Here is a 16,202-nt window from a genome sequence, read left to right as displayed (position 1 = left end):
AAACAAGTGTAGCCAGCCAACTTAAAAAATGCCCCAACCGCTGCTTCTCAATATAGAAAGACTAAAACTACCTACATTTATCATACAACAAATCCCATCTCTGTCCCCTGAAACTCCCCTAATTTCATTCATTAGAAGGGGATTTTAAAAAAAGACTTAAAGAGCACCTTACAGCAGCATTCAGCTTTCCTATGAAATACTCAGCATCTTAAATATTATGTACACTTCATTTTTTCTTTTAATAAGCTAGATACTGGCTTCAGAGTTTGTGGAACTGGACGGAAAACAACACACTCAGAACTACTCTAGGAATCTTCCTTTGGCAGAATAGTAGGTATCCAAGTTAAAAATAGGAGGGTCATTTTGTTGCTTTGCTTTCCAAAATTTAAACCGTTTTTTGCTCCCCTTCTACACAAACCTCAGTCACCACTCCTGAGATGGGCAGAGACTCTGGCCCCTGCTCCAGCGGCTCCCCAGCAGCTGCTTTCTTATTGCTGCAGCAAGGCTTGAATAGATGTATGTCAACAAGGACTTCTCCCAAACGGCCATTAGAGATAGTGCCACAGCGTATATTCTGTCTTTTCTAGTATGTGAGATCTAAAAAGGAAAACACGGACGTTCTGTTAGAGCCAGAAGCCCTCCCTGTATCTGAGCCATCATCTGACTGGTTACTATAACAAGGAGATTGAGCTGGAGAGGCACCTAAGGTGGTACTGTGAGCATCAGAAGTGTGACGTTTAAATTCCTTCTGCAGTTTACTGATCTGGTTGCTTTTTATCCTGTTTCCAGATAGAGTTTTCACTTTCCTTGGTTTCAGTGTAGTCTTTAGACTCGGTCCTGCCCTTGCATCTACCACATGATTCCAGTTTTTTGTTTTTTGGGTTTTTTTTGATCCTGCTGGCAATTTCTTCCGTCTTTTCACAAGCAGTACGCTGGCATTACAGATGTCTCCTGAACGAGTCTCATGTAACCCAAAACAGCTCTGTAAGTCGTTTTCATAGCGTTAACTGTCAGTGAATCGAGAACTGGAGGATTTAGCTCTGCAAACATAGCAGCCCTCTATACTTCGGTACACCTTTGGCTTGCGAAAACCAAACATCATTTCTTCTGGGCAATAGTCTTAGTATGCTTTGAAGGACACCAATAGTTCCTCCAATGTAATAACTTCCCCAATTCCACTTTCTAGATTCCTTCTGGGTAGTAAAGTGTTTCTTATATTCAAAAATACCTTTCAAAACTCAAAATGCCACTGGATGGACCCCTGGGCACGCGACGACCGAGACAGAGGCACCCAGGCGGCAGAGAACCGCTCCCCCGCGGCTCGGTAGGTAAACGCAGCATCTGGGGTCGGAGGGAAAGTTCCGGTGGAGAGCTGCCCGCCGGGGCGGGGCGGGGCGGGGCGGCCGGAGGGAAGCGCGTCCCTCGCCACCGCCTCCCTCCCCTGCGCGCCTGGCCCTCTTCTTAGGCAGCGCATCACCGGGAGGGCCTAAACAAAAGCCCAGCTTCTGATTCCAGTAGGTCCACAGAGGTGCCTGAGAATTTCATTCTTAACAAGTTAGGCTATTGGTTCAGATGTACACATAGAAAACCACTGAAATACTATTTAAGATTCTTGAAGTTAAACTATTTTTTTGTTTTTTTGTATTTTCCACTTCTCCTTTGATATCCCATCATACACACACACACACACACACACACACACCATAAGACCTAGAAATTTTTCCATAGTATAGTCCAGGAATCTTGTGATATACACAAACACACACACACACACACACACACACACACACCATAAGACCTAGAAATTTTTCCATAGTATAGTCCAGGAATCTTGTGATAACTGATGGCTGAAGACAGCCAGTATAACACCAGCTCTGTTACCCTCATGCCGACCACCCAGTATACTTATAACATTAGAAGAGCAAAGAAGGAAGGCCTACAGGTGTGACGATTCTTTTTTGTTTACCAAACAGAGGAATGGGAGCGTCTTAAAATTCAAGCTAGAACATAGGTATTCTACTAGGAAGCAAATAAGGAAAGAAAGACCAAGCCATAACCAAAAATTAGTTTTTTGGTAGTTTTAGAAAATAGCATGCAACTCTAACAGAGAAATTGGATACATGATGTCCTGGAAATAAAACTGACTAATAATACATAAGAATTGGAACAAGCTGCGAGACCTAATGTTTCTCAATATTTAAAAAAGGATAATCAATTTTACCAAAGACAGCTGAAGCTGGACTAACTGAAAAAAGGGAGACTAGGATATGAGGTTATAGTCGTTTTCTAGTGTTTCGATTCTATAGGTTTTCATTTGGAAGAAAAACATAGTTCACGAACTATGTGTGTGAAGATTAGTATTGCAGAGTCATTTTAAGTTTTAAAATGTATATACATTTTTTAAAATAAAATTTATTTTATTCCAAGTATAAAAGAATAAAAAGATGAATACAGCATTTTTGGAAAATTTTTGGAAAATTTAAAACTAAAATTTTAAAATGTTTACCCGTATTCTCACCTTACAAATACAAGTTTTAATATCTGGCTGTATTTTAGTCTTTTTTCTAAGCATCACTTTTACATAATTTCGATACAAAATTGACACATAGTTTTTACAGTGTTTCTTTTTCTAAATATTATAACGAGTGTTTACCATTATTCAAATATTTCATTAGCATATTTAATGTCTAAATACACATTCATAAAGTATCACAATTTATTTAAATTTCCTTTATTGTCAAACACTTTGTTTCCCCCCCTTTTTTTCCCTATTGTAAATAGTACTACAGTGAGTACATTTGTACATAAAACTCTCTCTGTATTTAAGATGATTTTTGGGGGATAGATACTCAGGTTTAGAATTACTTGTCTCAGGCTTGGACATTTAAAAGACCCTTTCTACATATTGTCAAATTATTTCCCAAAGAGGCTATAACACCTTTTTTCTCTTTCTCACTAGCAATACTCTATGTCCAGTATTGAGCACTCTGAAATTTTTTATCTCTGCCAATTTGAGAAGAAAAATTATGTCTTGTTTTGTTTTTATTTGTATTTCATTGTTTACTAATGAACTGAATCTTTTTCATGTTTGCTGATGAGAGACATTTTCTCTTGTATGCATTTCTGAACATTTAATTCAGTTAATTTTCAATTATATAAATATTTTCATATTTATTTATGAGAAAAAATGAGTATGGATTTTAAGAATTTTTAAGAATATAGATTTTCAAGAATTTAATAAAATAAAACCTGAAGATACATAAAGCAATTTAGTTGGTGTTAGAGAACCGATTATTATACACAGAAGAGCTTGTGGTTCCAATTTTCATCTTTGGAGCTCAGATTTCAGTACTGTGTTTGAGGAAAATAATTTCAAAATAAAACAGTTGTCACATTAGGATAACTATATGCCAGTGTACTTGAAATCTTCCCAGCCTAAGCACAACATCAAAGACGTGGCCGATTTAAAGACTGTCACCCTCAAATGGAAGAAGTTTGCTCCACATTAAATGGTTTATGTTCTTTCCTTATGATCAAACTATTAGGGGGAGAGGGTCTAAGTGTTCAGTGCAAACATCCTAAGTAACTGCCCCACTGTTTCCCAAACTCTTCACTGACCACAAGAATGAAAACATCTATCAATCCATTGCTTACTAAACACTGCCTGGAAGAAAGCAAGCTTGTTGATTTTGGTAGGTTTTCCAATTTCCTTTGCCTGCGGAAAGGTGACAGAAAGGGTGTCAAAAAGGCCAAAGCAACACCTGGATATGAACTGCATCTGGAAACCACTTTTTTCAAGATTCACCCTTTGGAAGAAATACTTGGCCTTGGTCAATGGGGCAATTGATCTCTGGGGCTATTGACAAAAGCCATAAATGTATGCTCATTATTCTTGTTCTGTCAACAGCCTTTGACATTTCTATTTGGCCCATCATAGATCAGTCATGGGGAAATACAAGGTAAGTGACTTGCTTTCCCTTAAGTTCAGAAATTTAAAGTATCTTAGAAATCGAATTCTTTACAATTTATTCCTTTTCTTTAGGTCTTTCTCAAGACGTGAAGCATAGTTAATGCTCTACATACATGTCAATATTTAGTGGAATTTTTTTTTCTATTTAAGAAGGTGCTGTGATGATGTTCTATATAACATTCTGTTTATTAACCTTTATGAGAAGAAATTTATAAATTTTAGAAGAATAAAAATTTTGAACAACCAATCATGTACAACTTTAATGTCCATGCTTCTGAAATCTATTTCATTTGTATCAGTTCGCATCAATGATATTAAGTTTCTTTTAGAAAATGAGAACAGTGCTGATAAGGAGAAAACAATTACTTCATAAAAAATACAGAGAGGAAACTCTTCTAACATTTCAGTATCTATGTTCAGTATGGAAGTGTTTGTGTGTAGCTATCCTAACTTTCCTGTCTCCTTTTCCTGCATGTCAAGTAGAGCGCATACAAAAAATTTAAAATGCGAATTCCCAATTTCCCACATCTCCTTTGGGTGACCCTTCTGCCAGAACTCCTCTTCGATGTGGATCGTCTCCAGGGAATCTTAATGGCTTTTGTTTCCAAAAGTCTATGCCCCTAAGGCAGTAGTTCTCCATAAAGGGCAAATGCACCAGGGCCATTTGGCAAGGTCTGGAGAGAATTCTCAGTTTCCACAATTGTGGGTGCTACTGGCATCTCGTGAGTAGAGGCCAGGGATGCTGCTGAACATCCTACAGTGAACAGGACAGCTCTCCACACCCCCCAACAAAATATCCAGCCCCCAAAGTCAATAGTGCAGCAGTTGAGAAACCCAGTGCTTGAGCAACAGTCAGGACTCTGTGCAAGGACAGAACAAATGTGAGGAATATTATAAGACAGTTGATCTCTCCCCTGCTACAGAAAATGATTCATTTGGATGAGAAAGGAGACAGGATAGATGGGAGGAAGCAAGTTGAACAGAGATAACCTTGGGGTCCCAGAGAGACATGTACTTCCTCCACCTCCATTCCCTGCCGCCGAGGTTGGGTCTCAGGAAGATAGGGGATGGCTGTATGTTTGGTGTAGGCAGAGGGGACCATAAGGAAATGACAATTCCTATACCTCAGCACAGAAGCAGCAGAAAGTGTGGTTCCCTTGGCCGGGCTGGGAAGAAGCACAGAGAATGCCACTTCTGAAGGAGACCTGAGCATGGGAACAGGAGACGCCTCAGAGGTTACCACGTGGGCCAATGACTGAGGCCCAGATGCGATGATGGATATCTTAGCAGAGGCCAGTCTTGTACCCCTCTAAAGTCCCTGGAACATAGATGCCACCCTGGAAAAGTGGGGTAACCCAAACTGACTAGCCCCCCACCCCAATAAGAGAAGCTGAAAAATGAAATGGATTTAAATTTTTATGTTACACGTACAAGTTGCACGTCTGACATTGTGGTCCATGATCAGTACATGCTGCAAGTAGAAGTTCCCTTCCAAATTACTCAGATAGATTGGAGATATATAAGTTTAACTCAACTAATTTAACTGAAAGCAATCCTCCTTTTCATTTTGTTGTACTGAGTCAGAATAGGTATTACTAACCTTTCAACATGATATTGGTGTTTGATTCTGAGATCCCCACCTCTTCCATTACCAAAAATGTTTTAGAATTTTACTCTGTGTTTGTGTATCAGGCCCAGTGACACAACTGAAGACAGTCTGGCAGGTTTAAAACCAGGGCTAGTTTAGTATAACTACCTGGTTCAAACCCATTTCACATATTGAATTGCTATAATTTTAAGGAGAGTTTAATTAAAAAAAATCATTATCTGGTATGACAAATATAGTTTTGTGGTATTTGATCTGGCTCATTTTTTTAAAATGTAAGATTATGTAACAACCTGTCACTGACACCTCTGTTAAGTAAAGCCAGTATTATCTTTCAAGGGTGTCACAGTTCTATTGATATGAGTCTCCACCCAGAAACCAAGGAAATTTACCCAACTATTCATCAAGAATTCTGGACACCATTATCAAAGGAACAGGACACGTGTTGGCAGAGGACACAACACCCTCTGCTACCAGTCCCGGCAACAATCCAATGTTTGTGCACTAACCCCCAGCCAGAGGAAGGCTTTGTTCCTTGAGCACATCTACTACATTGTCCCCTTTGGATGCAAGCTGGTCTTCTCCCTCTGCTAATAAGCAATCTGTTTATTTGCTTTCCCCAAATCATTTGGTGTCCTTACTTCTCACTGGAAACTAGATGTTAAGATGAGAACCTGGGAATTCGCCTTCCTCAGTGAAGACAATTATTTATTAGAATATCCTTGACAGCATACTCCTCTGCCATAGCAGCAAGTTGACTTGGGGATAACTGACACTGATACGCACCCTACTTTCCTTCCAGCAAATCTACATCTGCATTGGGTATCCTTTCCCAAAGCATCACCGCTTAAGGCTATCTATCTATTTACATTGATAGTGCCTCCGTTTACTTCTTGAGGCTCTGGGACATATTATACAAATTCAATAATAAAAACATTGCCCTGACATAAAGACATTTCTTGGAGTACAGAAATAACAGGTTCAATCAGCGCTCAAAGCTACATAAAAGCATTACTAATCTAAAGTCAATCTCCTCTCCTCTCCACAGTCTGGAACTACTGGAAATGTTCTATGGTTTCTTCTCCTCTTGGGTTATATAGAAGTTGCTTTACTGTTTATTCTGGAACTGTTTATGGGAACATCTTTGACATGTCAAAGTGAAAGAGATGAAAGTGATTCTTGATCTGCATAGAACTTTATCTAGCATTACCCTTGGCACTTACTGAAATCTTATACCAGTTGGAGTCACCATAATTTTACAAAAGTGATATCACTGTAAAATGTCATTTGTAGGAGAAAAGAAAGTCAGAAGGGTCTTAAATAGATTCTCAGGAGAAATGTTACGGTATAGAGGAGGAGATGTATTGAGCAGAAGCTTCATAATTGTCTTCATATTTATGGAAAGTTATCATAGTTAAAGTACTTATATTATCCTTCATCTATGAAGAAAACACCAGGGAGGGGAAAGCCAGAATTTATGAGTAAGAAAAAACGGTACCAGTGATAAAAATGGTTGGCAGCTTGACATCATGGAAAGACTGTGGATTTTAATGTTAACACACCAATAAATTAGAATCCCTATTATGTCAATATTATTAAGTATTAGATCTTGGGTGAGAAATTTACTTCACTTTTCTCATAAAATAGGAAGTAGTGATGCAGGATTTTTGTATGGCTTAAATGAGACAAGCATATTAATGCACTGAGCACATAACTGACAAGGAGTAAAACCTCAACTATGATGGTTTTCTATCTGACCTTTCTGGTCTCTGATTGATTTTAAAAGTTAATGACTTTCTGATTTTTTGACCCAGAGCTGTTGATAGTCACCTGAGTCTGACAATAGTCCCAGACCCACAGAATAATTTAGGTGGTTGAGATGAAAAAAAAAACCACAACTTTTCAGTAATCTGCAGCTCTCTGAGTAGAAAGTTCTCAAACTTACCCCCAGCAGAAAGGGCTGGAGAGCTTAGTACTTCCTACAGTAATGTCACCCCACAAACTACTTTGCTTAGCTCTCTCCATCTATGCTTCAACTCTTCTTGCTAAAGACCCAGCACTTAAATCCTTCTCTACTGTACCCAAACCTGCATTGCTCACACCTCCCCTCCCTGCACCTTTCACTCCATTCTCTTGTCTTTCTTCAGCCCCCAATTACTCTTTTCCTATTGACTTTCAAAAGAACTGCCCCAGAGAAAGACAAATATCATATGATATCACTTATATGTGGAATCTGAAAAATAGTACAAATGAACTTATTTACAAAACAGAAACAGACTCACAGACATAGAAAACGAATTTATGGTTACCAAAGGGAAAGGTGGGGGTGGGATAAATTGAGAGTAGGGGATTATCAGAGGCATGCTGTTAACAGATGCTAATAAGATAGATAACCAACAAGGAATGGAAAAGAATCAGAAAGGAGTGTAGAGGCCATCATCAAAAAATCTAGAAACAATAAATGCTGGAGAGGGTGTGGGGAAAAGGGAACACTCTTGCACTGCTGGTGGGAATGTAAATTGATACAGTCACTATGGAGAACAGAGTGGAGGTTCCTTAAAAAACTACAAATAGAACTACCATACGACCCAGCAATCCCACTACTGGGCATATACCCTGAGAAAACCATAATTCAAAAAGAGTCATGTACCAAAATGTTCATTGCAGCTCTATTTAAGATAGCCAGGGCATGGAAGCAACCTAAGTGTCCATCAACAGATGAATGGATAAAGAAGATGTGGCACATATATACAATGGAATATTACTCAGCCATAAAAAGAAATGAAACTGAGTTATTTGTAATGAGGTGGATAGACCTGGAGTCTGTCATACAGAGTGAAGTAAGTCAGAAGGAGAAAAACAAATACCGTATGCTAACACATATATATGGAATCTAAGAAAAAAATGTCATGAAGAGACTAGGGGTAGGATGGGAATAAAACACAGACCTACTAGAGCATGGACTTGAGGATATGGGGAGGGGGAAGGGTAAGCTGTGACGAAGTGAGAGAGTGGCATGGACATATATACACTACCAAATGTAAAATAGATAGCTAGTGGGAAGCAGCCGCATAGCACAGGGAGATCAGCTCTGTGCTTTGTGACCACCTAGAGGGGTGGGATAGGGAGGGTGGGAGGGAGGGAGATGCAAGAGGGAGGAGATATGGGAACATATGTATATGTATAACTGATTCACTTTGTTGTAAAGCAGAAACTAACACACCATTGTAAAACAGTTATACTCCAATAAAGATGTTAAAAAAAATAAGAAAGGAGTGTAGATATATACATATATATGTATAACCAAATCACTATGCAGTACACCTGAAATTAACACAATATTGTAAATCAACTATACTTCAGTTAAAAGAAAAGAACTGTCCCATGGTTCACATCACATGGAAATAAAATTCTCATGGTGACTGCAAAGTTATATGGGAAAAGCTTCACATAAGCTAAAATTTTGTACGGAACAAACTTTTGGTAGGAATGGATCACTATACAACTTAAGCTTGACCTTCCAAACTGCCTTCTATGAGTGGTCTCAAAATCTCTGTTAGCTCTTTTCTTGGTTCCTTAATAGGCCTATCTCATCCTTAACAGCCAATGTTAGTTTCCCATTATTAAACTCTTACATTGTGGCAGGCACTCTACAACAGCCTAATCTCATTGAATGGTTATTGCAATCCTGCAGAGTAGTCCCATTTTTACCTACGAGGAAATTGAGGCTTATAGAGATTATATAACTTGCTCCAGATGGTCAACCTTGGCTCTGAAATGGAAGCAAAGTTTATGGTAAAAAACAAACAGGATGGACAGCTGATGAGAACATCTCCAGTGAACACAGGAAAATTCTGGTGAAGACTGATTTATTTTCCACCATGTTTCAATGTGTTCAAGAACCTCCAAGATTTGTTTTCCATGAAGCATGCAGTTATGCTTATTCTAACACCACTGAAACCATTTCTCTGACTTATAAAGTCTTTGTACTAAAAATATCATTTCGATGGCTTATTTATATTTTGGCTTGGAGGTAGAGAGTTAAATGACATAATTCCTGGTTGTTTTTAGGATTGGCTATTTATAACAGAAACTCCAAATAATTGTGATTGAAAGAAGACAGATGTTTATTACTTTCTTTATTACTTTCTTTACCTTCAGTGTAAAAACTGAAGGAAGGAAGCTCAGGGCGGTTTTGGTGGCTCCATAGTTATTTGGGAACTTAGTGATTTCCAGATTTCCACTCCATGTTTCCCATGGTGTAGTTCTCATTCCCCTGGTCTAAGGTGGATGGATTCATTTCCTGGGGTTGCTGTAACAAGTAACCACAAACTTGGTGGCTTAAAGCAACAGAAATTTATTCTCTCACAGTTATAGAGCCTCCAAGTCTGGAATCTGGGATCAAACCAGGAAGGCTTTCTCTGGAGGCATCTTGGGGACCATCAATTCCTTGCCTCTTCCAGCTCCTGGTGGCCGTGGCATTTCTTAGCTTGTGGCCACACCACTCTAATCTCTGCCTCCATAGTCACATGGTCTTCTCTTTTTTCTGTGGCAAATCTCCCTCAGTCTCTCTCATAAAGATGGGTGTATGATTGCATTTAGAGCCCACATGGATAATCCAATGTGATCGCCCTTTCTCGAGATCTTTAATTTAATCACAACCACAGAGTTCTTGTTTGTAATATTAGGTAACATTCACAGGTTCCAGGGACTAGGATGTGTATCTCTTATGGGAACAGGAGGGGAGAGACAGCATCCAGACTACCACAATGGATCTCTAGCCGTTTTATCCCTGTTTCAAGAAAGAGGACTGATGAAGGGGAAGAGAAGGGACACACCCACTCCCTTTAAGAACATGTTTCAAAAATTGCAGGCATCATTTCCTCTCACTTTCCACTAGCCACATCTCAGTCACATGGTCACAGTTAGCTTCAAGTTAGGCTGGGAATTAAAGTCTTTTATTCCAATTGATTATCTCAGTTTTATATAGAAGGGCAGAAGAGGTATTACAGGACAAATAACATCGGTTATCACCTGCCACTTTGGCCACCCAGATATGCATATACACCTTTCTTTCCAGAAACCCCTCCTCCTCAGTCTCTCTCCAAGGGAGAGATCTCCAAAGTCCATCAACTCTTGGATATCTGCATTGATGGGCAGTTATCTCATCTTTCACAGACACGTATATGGCTCCACATAGTCCAGTCATCTGCCCCCAACAAAAATATACCTCAGTGCGCCAAAAACGTGGCATCCACAATTAAAAACTTCCATTTTGGAGAATGGGAAACAGAACCATCTTGGAAGTGATCGTATCTTCTTGGGCAGGAATAATGATGACTCCCTTCTTGTTAGTAGGATAAGTTCCCAGTTTCTTGCATCTGAAATCACCTTTGAGTGGACTTCCTTGATCACTGTTCTCCATGGCTCATCTGAGGTGGGCATTGGAGAGGGTGCCCTTTTAAAATCTGTATGGCTTTTGTAGCCTGCCCCTCACTGGTACTGGTTCGGAGGTCAAATGGTTGGTTTCAGTCCCAAGCTTTTGGGATTGAACAGGATTTGGGTTTTTCTGGTAATATCATTTCCTCAAAAATCTAGTGGACTTCCAGTTTATTTGCTTCTGGTCAGTTCTATGTGTTAATAATGACAGATAAATATCTTGTAGAGTCAGAGTTTTTAAGAGTGAAGAGACACAGGTCTTTAACTTATTGCCTCTGGGCTCTCTGCCCAGCCCCCTTTTTTCATGTTTCAGCCTGGTTTTCTTAAAGCCATTTGAAACAAAGAACCAGGGTGGGAGACAAGACTCTTCATCTGATCTTTGCCACTGAGCTGACTCCCATTGTCTGGCAGAGAAAGATTAACTACAGGTGCTTGGGAAAGCCTCAGAGGCACCATCTTATCTTTTGCGAAGTCTGCACCTTTGCAGCCTTTAGTTAAAACTGCTCCAGTCTGAGGTACAAAAGCAGTTAGCTTTTTCAATCTTATAAGGTCCAAACTGCTGACTGTTAGGAATATGGACTTTGGACCCAAATTGCCTAGTTCCAACCAGGTTCCTCACTCATCAGATGTGCAACTGGCAAGTTACTTAAACTCTTTGGTTCTCACCTGCAAAATGGGGCTAAAAACAGTGTCTATTTCATTGTGCTGCTTGAAGATTAAGTCACTTAAGACATATAAAGCACTACAATGGTGCTTGGCACAGCAGCGCATATCCGTAGTTAGTATTAACTTACTAATATAGTAGTAGTATAGTATAGTAGTAGTATAGTATAGTAGTACTGGGCTCTTGGTCAACTTGTATTGCAGGATGTAGTCTGTTACCAGACTGATTAGCTCCCAAATGAGTTCACCTCTTTTGTAGACTCCCCTAAGGCTGCAAGAAGTAACAAACGTAAGACATCTTGAATGTTTCTTACGATTTCCCCTAATGCTAGAACCATAGTCTGTGGTCTGCTTTCTAAGATGCCATAGGCATCATTTCATCAAATATTCTGCCGTAACATAACAAGCGAATTTAGCTTTTCACCTTCCATTATCTGAGGCATCCGCATGTACATTTTAGACGTTGTCACGACCAACTCTCTACTTTCAGGCATCCAATTCTGTATCCATTAGGGTTTATATTTGTCAGCTCCTAATAGAGATCTTAAATACAGGAAACATAAACAAGATGAATCTTCATTTCCTTTTGCATAAAAGTCTGGATTGAGGTAGTTTCGATGATTCCACAGTGATTCAATAGTCAGATCCGGGGCACACGTTGCTTCCAGTTTTAACATCACAATTGCAAGGATGCTTCCTTATCCTCACAGTTCAAGATGAATAGCCAGCCATCACACCCATGTCCAAGCAGCAGGAAGGAGGGAAGGGAGAAGGAGGAAATGTTTCAGAAGTTGAGCACAACATATCCAGGACTTGTCACAGGGTCACACCTAGTCAGGGAGATTGAAAAATGTGGTGTTGCCTCCAGTGTGTTTGCCAAACCCCAAATCAGACTTTCTGTTATCATAGGAGACAGTGAAAACAAGCCCTATGAGATGAACAGAAGCCTCTGCCACATTCACTGAAAATGGTTGATTCTCTAGTTTAACATAATGTCTTTAAAAAATGCCTAACCCATGACCTTTCATTCTATCTTTATTCCCTACTACACGATAATGGAAAACCAGTAGGTGCTATGTATTCAATAAAAAATAAAACGTGATATCTTATATCAAATGACAATTCTATCCCGAAATTGTTATGGTTTTCCCTTAAGATATAACTGCATTTCCTAAAATTGAAATTAATTTGCATTTGTATTTTAAAAATAAAGACCAAACTATTTGCATGTTTGTGTAACATATGGTTGGTAGAGGTTTATTTTATTTACACACACAAAAAAACCTGTTTTAACCCCTATGCTTCCTAAACTTGCACACAGCAAAATTATATTCTTAGAAGGTATAATGACCAAAATATCTGAGTTAAAATGAAAATCAGGATATTCCAGTATACTGAATATTTAGAGGAAATGTAAAAGACTGAACAGCTTCCATTAAATTTTTTTCTTTTACTTTTTCAGATTATCTTCATGAGAAAAACAAAATTGAATTAGCAAAAAACTAATATTTGGGGTTTTTAACTGCCATAAAACTTCAAATTAAAAAAAAATTACAATTAGCTAAAGAAGACTAAGCAATATATAAACGGCTTGTTTTGTTTCTTCATCAACCAACATTGCTGTATCTACGCCTAAGCTTTTTTTTTTTCTTTTTTTGGTTGGTTGGTTTTGTTTGGTTTTGTTTTGGGTGATGTTCAGCATTTTGTGTCCTGATAGGAATTTTAATGAATGTAAAACAAAGCACTGGTACCAAGCTGAGCCCAGTGGATGAATCAGGTATGCATGTGTATTCACGGCACTCATTACTGACAATTTTCTTGTGCCCAAATATCGGTCAATCAGACATGTCACCAGAGAGGCGTATTTTTAAAAGATCTGGACACGTTTTAAAAAATAGGTAGACTTCAGAGATGGAATTAAAAGGAAATTTACAAGACCACTATGCAAGTCTGAAACATTCTGCACAGTTTCCCTGTTTCAGACACAATGGAAGTAGAAGCAGGACCCGGCCTGAGAAAGCGTCTGCTTTGGACAGTAACTCTTCGACATGTCACTGAGATAAAGTGCTTCCTTGGAGCCAGGAGGCATTAACCATTTCCTTTTGCAGTCAGTCCAGTTCTTAAATAGAGTAACAGCTAATTTATTTTTTTCCTTCCTCTTTAGAATACTAATGTGGGCCACAGGTATTCAGAGTTTATTGGTGTAACACATTTTACAACAAAAAAAGGAATTTCTATAAGTTTCAACAGGGTACAAAAGAGATAGGACCCATTTCCACTGGTTAATACTTAGTTATATTTTACTCAACCTGTCCAGAAAGGATTCAAAGCAACCTACTGGAATTTTCAGTTTAACTCACTGCCCTTACCCTCATCTGAAGGTGACTTCAATACCTGAGTAACTCTTTCCAGGCCTCAGTTTTGCATGGTCTAAAATGAGGATGGGCCTTCCTCAGCTTCTGCTTTAAAACTCTTCTAAGGTTCTTCATCCTCCATGGTCAAGTTCTTTAACATGGTGTACAAGCCCTTCATGCTCTCACCTCCTCCTGCCACCAAAGTTTCATGTTTTCCCTGATAGCATATGACTTAGCCAGAACGTTAAACAAAATACTTTAAAGAACATTCTAATGGAAAGAAAGCAGATTCACATGAAAATGAAGTTTAAATGACCGAATGGTTTGTTTAAGGTATTGGCCAATTGTACATTATTTTGTTATTCTTTGTGTGTATTAAAGTATTTGTGTCAAATTTTAGAATGATTAGTGCTTTTATAATTTATAATTCATTTTTTTGTTTTGCACTGCCATATAGCAAAAACTTTGAATAGCGTAAATGTCCATCAAACTGTGGTTTGCTTAAATTAACTATAGTAGGATATAATGTACTGCATACATGGTATGATTTCATTTTACAAAAAAAAATCAGTAATATATAAGAATATATAGAAATCATATAAAAGGGCTTGGAAAATATTTGGCAAGATAGTAATAGCAGTTATCTTTGAATTGGTGGGATTACTGTATTCTTTATATTTACCCTATTTTTGTTTTTTTCCTGCAGTACTAATTCATTGCTTTTTTTTAATGAGGAAAAAGTAACAAAAGAAAGTAATGATGAAAGAAGCTACCTTTAATGAATGAGAGGTTACTGTGTGCTGGGCACTGTGGAAGATTTTAGTTTTAATTGTCTGTTTTAATCCTCAATAATTCTGTGAAGTAGAGATGATGAATGTCATTTTATCAATGTGAAAATAGGATGCCAAGTTCAGGTTCAAGGCCATATTGTTGCTATGTCCAGACCTGGGATTTGCACACAGCCCAACCATGCTTCTAAATAGTTATTATACTTCCTGCTACTGACGGATATTTAGGTTGTGCTTTCAACTATTACAAATAACCCAAGGAAGAAATAAATAGCTAAGCAATTAGCTCAAAAATTTTAAAAGCAAAATTAAAATTAAAAAGCCATTTTACAAATCAATAATGCTTCAAGCCATATGGACGATTTATTTCTTAGTGCACCAAAATGAGCAAACTTTGAGGGGAAAAAAGTAACTAGCGACACTCATTGCAACAACAAAAAAATTTTTAAGGAAATTGTTATGTTGATCATCTGTTCAAAAAAATTTAGAATCAAATTGCTTTAGAGACAAATTATCTAGAGTCCTCTGGCCCCCACAGGCACTTATTTGGCACCCACTGTAGCCATTTTGGACTACTTCATACTTCCACATGTAGTGAAGAATGGGTGGAATCTTGACTTTCACGCATGTCCTGGAATTCTCTTTCTACTACTTAGTAGCTCTTTTTTTTTTTTTTCTTAGTAGCTCTGATTAATTCTTCAGGGTTCTGACTCTACTCTCCCAACAGGCTTCCATTTCCAACTGAAGGTGAGTTAAGCTCAATTTCACTGTCCTCCCAACTCTGAAACACATAACAGCTAACATGGCAGATCAAGTGGCCAAGCCAATATGGCCTTGGCTAACCAAAACAGATCCAGCCATGCAGAAGTCCCACTACAAACCTGCCAGAAAGATCACGTGGTATTATCTCTCCAATAGGTACCTAAGCTCCTTGAGGACAGAGGGCACCTGATATTTAATTTTATGTCACAGGGCATATTAGCTATACTGGAGCTGAAATAGGATGGCAAATGGAGCAGTTCTCAAGCACATACACCTCTTTCTTTGGTCTAGAATGTCAGGGAACTTCTTACCCATCACAGAATATGTGGTATTCACAGAAACAGTGGTTTGGTTACCCGTCTGATTTCCCTGGAACTCCAACATGTCATTGTAAAGCGTATGGAACCTGCCCACCATTGGTGTTCGACATATGCAGATATACCTAGTAAAGGGATGGAGGTGGGGAGAAGAAGGCAGACTTCATTAGAAGACTGTGGGGCCCTTAAAGAAAAAAGCCTCAAGTCAAATATGGCAGGCAGGGCCTGACCCTTCAGTGGGCACTATGTGTGAAAGGGGAGCAGCAGTTCCATGTGCAAGTGAGATGGCTTGTGACCAATTCC

The 16,202-nt window shown here is 38.7% G+C and overlaps 1 pseudogene; it reads right to left on the bottom strand.

Annotated features, from left to right (window-relative positions):
* Nucleotides 1-597: 597 nt before the first annotated feature.
* On the bottom strand, nucleotides 598-1,099 carry LOC102974566 (SIN3-HDAC complex-associated factor-like; annotated as a pseudogene).
* Nucleotides 1,100-16,202: the final 15,103 nt, after the last annotated feature.

The sequence above is a fragment of the Physeter macrocephalus genome, chromosome 13 (assembly GCF_002837175.3).
Source record: "Physeter macrocephalus isolate SW-GA chromosome 13, ASM283717v5, whole genome shotgun sequence".
In the NCBI taxonomy this organism is placed as follows: domain Eukaryota; kingdom Metazoa; phylum Chordata; class Mammalia; order Artiodactyla; family Physeteridae; genus Physeter; species Physeter macrocephalus.
The sequence above is the reverse complement of the archived record's forward strand: the minus strand, read 5'-3'. Positions and strand labels throughout refer to the sequence as shown.